The sequence below is a fragment of the Piliocolobus tephrosceles genome, chromosome 10, assembly GCF_002776525.5.
Source record: "Piliocolobus tephrosceles isolate RC106 chromosome 10, ASM277652v3, whole genome shotgun sequence".
In the NCBI taxonomy this organism is placed as follows: domain Eukaryota; kingdom Metazoa; phylum Chordata; class Mammalia; order Primates; family Cercopithecidae; genus Piliocolobus; species Piliocolobus tephrosceles.
Genome location: NC_045443.1, coordinates 75,197,956 through 75,203,250, shown reverse-complemented (window position 1 = coordinate 75,203,250; position 5,295 = coordinate 75,197,956). Strand labels below are relative to the sequence as shown.

The 5,295-nt window shown below is 38.1% G+C and overlaps 1 long non-coding RNA gene across 1 annotated transcript in view; it reads right to left on the bottom strand.

Annotated features, from left to right (window-relative positions):
* Nucleotides 1-328: 328 nt before the first annotated feature.
* Nucleotides 329-5,295, bottom strand: part of LOC111543941 — an 8,037-nt gene continuing 3,070 nt past the window's right edge. The window contains exon 2 of the long non-coding RNA XR_002731993.2: nucleotides 329-642. This is a non-coding gene — a long non-coding RNA (uncharacterized LOC111543941). The remainder of the gene's footprint in view (nucleotides 643-5,295) is intronic.

Genomic DNA, 5,295 nt, shown 5'->3' with positions numbered 1-5,295 from the left:
AAAAAGTTACCAACTTTTATGCTAGTAAGTAAGCCCTGCATGATTTCCCTCCATCTGCCTTTCTGAGTCATCTTTCCCTTTGTCCCTACTCACTTCAGTCGCATAGAATCTGCACTCCAGGCATATTAAATTGTATGTATCTGCAGAGAAGCAATACACTTACACAGCCATCCTTTCTTTAAATGTAGTTTCCTCTAAGTAAAATATTCTCACTGTTATAAACTCCATTTTCAGTCCTATTCATTCCATGTGACCCAGATTAAATATTACCTTTTCCATGAAGCCTGCCCCATTTCCCCATGTGGAAATAACTGACCCCTTACTTTAATTCTCATATCACTTTATTTACTCTCTACATAGCCAAATCCCCCCTCATCTCCAGCTAAATGTTAGTTCCTTGGAGGTTCCCACTGTGGTCTTCTCTTCTCCACATGCCCTCTGTGTACCACACCCTTCCATGGTAGGTTTAACTGTTGGATTCACTTAAGTGAACTTCTGCCTGGTCATATTTCCAGCACATCTTGTGGGAAGAGAATGTGGCTGCCAGATACTGGCAATCAGAGGCCACCAAATCTGCACTTGCTCCTCATCTTTCACAGTTGCAGTCTCCATGTACTCCATCTGGGAGGCTCCCTGCTGGATCTGGAAAGGTCATATGCTTACATTTTACAAATACAAAGGAGAGTACTCGCAGTTCTAATAAGCAAAACATCAAACAGCAAACTGGAATCTATAGCCAGTACTGGTGTTAATCAGCACCTTTTAAATGGCATTCTTAACTACAAATTGTAAAAAGAAAAAGCAATAATATATAGAGTTGATGGTACAAATGAATTTTAAAAATATGTTTCAAGATGCTTGTGATGAGATGCCAAACAACGTAATGAGAAAAACAATTACTAAGGAACTGTTTCTTCCCATGCTCCCTCCCAACTTCACCTTACACCCCAGAGAGCCTGTAAACACAGCCTGTGACATTGCATCAGCATATGTTCAATTTTCACACTAAGAGGAAGGGAAAGATAACTTTGCAAAGGAAAAGAGAGAGAGAAAAAATAAAGTATTCTTTCAAATGCGGAAATCCCAAATAAGTAGTAAATATTCCAGTATAATAGCAACATGTTTCCCCCCACCACCACCACCATCCATTGCATATGGATACTACTTCAAGCTCACTAGGATTTCCTTAGACTTTCCCATTACAAGTGAGATGATCCCTTTGGAAAAGATATCGCTATGAAAGACTCAGGGTATGCAGAGGATAAAAACTGTGTAAAAAGATTTGAACTGTTGCCTATGTGCCTCTGTGCAAAGTAAACTACCAGCTTACAGGCTGTTTACTCAAATAGGGAATCCAAGTTCTTCCTAGGACAAGTCACATCATGACCATAACTGGTCAAATTCATGAAGTTAAGCATTAATTCATGAAGCAAGTTTTTAATTTTAAATTTTTATTTGAATCATAAGCTTTCCCAGCTAATGTGATCATGATTATTATGTGGTCTAATCCATTTTCAATTTTTTAAAAGAAATGGAAGACCTACATCAAAAGAAAAAAAGGAAGGAAGAAATAGAGGGAGGCAGGGAAGAAGAAAAGAAGGAAGGGAAGGGAAAGGAAGGGAAGGGGAGGGGAGGAGAGGGGAGAGGACACGAGGGAGGGGTGGGGGGAGGAGAGGGGAGGAATTTCATGAGGAATCTCAATGTGCTGCTTCGGTTGAACTTGAGATAGGGACCCAGAGCTCTATAACACGAGAATGCCTACCTCTATCAACAAACTGCTCCAGACGTGACTCTTGTCAGGAGACTCTTAGGAATCTAAGAAAATTATTACTAATAATATTGCTTTAGTTTGGCAAATGAAGAATGTGGCACATATATTTTTAGAGTGGCTTCAAGTGATCTTCTCCTCCTGCTATTTATATCCTCATGTAAATGCTCCCCATTCAGTATGAATGGGACATGAGACTTGTTTCTAATCAATAGGCTATAGCAAAAGTGATGCAGTGTCACTCCCATGATTACTTTATATTCCAGAAAACTTGTTCTTGCTAGCCAAACACTTGCCCTAGTCACTCTGTCTTCTCTTTCTCTCTTTGAAGAAGCAGATGCCATGAATTCACTAAATATTGCCAAGAACCATGCTTGTGGACACAAAGTTGCTTCCCTAATTGAACTTCTAGATTATAAACCAGAAGTGTGTGGGACAGGCCTTAATCAAGTTAAGAAGTGTATTTTGCTAAAGTGAAGGACGTGCCCATGACACAGCCTCAGGAGGTCCTGATGATATGTGCCCAAGGTGGTCGGGTACATCTTGGTTTTATACATTTTAGGGAGACATGAGACATTTGTCAATACATGTAAGTGTATATTGGTTCTGTCTGGAAAGGCAGGACAACTCAAAGCATGGGGTGGGGAGGTTCCAGGTCATAGGTAGATTTAAAGACTTTCTGCTTGGCAATTGGTTGAAAGAGTTGTTGTCTATAGAAAGGAATGTCTGGGTTCTGATAAAGGGTTATAGATACCAAGACTTAACCAAGCAGATGAAGCATCAAGGTAGCAGGCTTCAGGGAGAATAGATTGTAAATGTTTCTTGTCAGACTTAAAGAGCGTTTTATCCAGAATTCCAAAAGGGAGGAGGATATAAAGAGGCATGTTCCATCCCCTATTCTCATCACAGCCTGAATTACTTTTTTCAGGCCAACTTTGGAATGCCCTTGGCTGAGATAAGAGGTCCATTCAGACCGTTGGGAGGCCTCAGAATCTTATTTTTTGGGTTTACAAGATGCAAACTTGGTCCTGCTCAACACCTTAATTGCAGCCTTGTGAGATCCTTAGCAGACTTCTAACCCACAGAAACCATGAAACAAATAAACCTGTGTTGTTTTAAGCCAATAAATTTGTGGTCATTGTTATGCCGCACAGAAAACTAATAACGGAACCAACACCTAGGAAATATACTTCAGCCAGAGCCAAGGATGCAACCAAGCGCTCCTCATGGATACAATTCTCAATTTCCATGCTGCCTCCCAGGAAAAGAATTGTAACCAAAATAGCCTTAAACCTTCCCTCGGCTTGGCTAAATTTTAGTCAGGTTTCTTCCCCTATAGGCCTCTGACCTCCCTTTTCTTAGAGAATTTACTTAAGAAAACTTCCTTTGCAGTGTAAAGCTTTTCCTGATCACTTGTCAGTTTTACAAGCCAGGAACCTTTGTGAAGGGCCTGGGAACCATCCCTTTGTAAGGCAATCATCAGGAAAGATAAGGCCCCTATCACAGTCCCTGTTGGGGGTTGGGGACCCAGGAGCCTAACTTTAATAACTTGCCTCACACTGACCAACCTTCTCACCAACTTGCTTCAGGAATTTTCCACTAGCTCACCTGAGCTTAAAACCTTTCCTGCCTTTTGTTTCAGTGGGGTTGAAACAATCTATTCTGTATAAACTTGACCTTTATTGCAGTAAGTCTTGACCCTTATTGCAATCATTTTGAATAAAATCTATCTTGCTTATTGAGTATTTTGACATTTGAAATAATCAAAATAATGAGAAGTTGATTTATAAGAAGATTTTAACATATTGAGGTTCTTAAAAAGTGGGTTCAATAGGGGGAAATAAAATGGCTCTTGCCTAACATGTGAGGGCTCTGGATAAAGGGGTACAAAAATGCTCCACTTGTCCTCGGGATTACTGGCTTTAAGACCAGGGAAAATGCCACAGAAAATCTCAATGACCAAGTATTCTCTACTGCACAAACATACTCTGCTCACTTGTGTGCCTTGTTCCACTTCCTCTGCAACTTTGGCTGACAAACCCCATATGGCTGAAATCTAGAAATTCAGTAAGTAGAAACTGAAATAAGATAGAAAAAATAAAAAGAAAAAAAAAAACTACACAAAATACAAAACCAAAACACTGCATTCCAAAGAAACTATCGAACAGGAGAAGCAAGCGGGCATGTCGTAATGGGACATGTACCAATAATATGCACTGTGCCTTCCACAGGCATTGCTTCTTGTAGCTATTCAACCTTTTAAGATGCAGAGAGGCTGGAACAAGTTTAAACGAACACGCTGCCCCTTTCATATCAAACAATTGAAAACCACTGACAACGCAGGCCTCCCCTGCTTCTCCTATCTGCTTATTTGGCTGACAGAGAAAGAAAAGAACTTGCTTGTTGATGAAGGAAGAAGCTGGGTGGGATGACAGTAAAATCTAGAATTATAACCAAGCTGGCCCAAGGTGTCCTGAAGGATATAAAAATACAGTTTAATCAGAGTGCCATTTTTTTAGTGTTTAAATTATTTCAATTATTGGAATACACAATTTTTAAATTATATAAATAAGTTTTAAAACCTGAAAAAAAGAAAAAGGAAAATGATGATGCATAACCACATGTGTTTGTTCAATTCCATGAGGGAACCACTCATACTTCATTCACATTGAACTTCATGGAGTTGTACAACATGGTGGCCTATCTGTTAGTTCTTACTAACAGTTTAAAGAAGTTGCAATTTCTCTTCTTCAGCAGTCCTAGATGACCTGAATATATATAAGCTATATAGAATTCAGTTTTGGAATATGTCCATTTTACTGGAATGGTTGGTTTTATACCATTTGAGATGTTATTTTAGTGTTGGCTTCACCCAACTGATGTGCAGAAGCCAAAAATTTAATTTATACCCCTTGGGTGAGATTTTTCAGTGTTGTGACAAAATTTCAAACCCAAACCACAAATCTCAGTGGTTTCATAATATCTATTCCAAACCAATATTTGTAGCGGAAACAAGAAATATGACAGATTGCCACAAAAGTGTCATTACAAAACAAAATTTAAGTTTGGATGCCAATAATTTATTTTCACATTTACAGAGTGGCACAAGGCTTGCAAGTAAGACATTTTTTTAAATTTATATTTTCAAATTCCATTAATGTGTTTTCCTTAATAACTTGAGAAAATTACAAATTCCAACACACACATTACATACCAAAACTTGGTCATTTGAGACATTCAATCTCAAAAATCACTAAACGAATGGATTCAGTTTCTTTTTGTCCCAAAGACAATACTTATCCTCTGATTTTTCAAATTGCATAAATATTCTGCCTTTTACCAAAGAGAATACTTAATGTTTTACAATTAAGTGAACATTTATTAGTGAGGATTGACAACTCTTCCCTTAAAGACAATTTTCCGTTTAACTAATAGATACAACTTTTTCTCTTTCTGTATTAAAAAAAAAAAAAAAAAAAAAAGTCTCTTTTCCATTGTTAATATAAATGCATTTTTTTTTTTTTTTT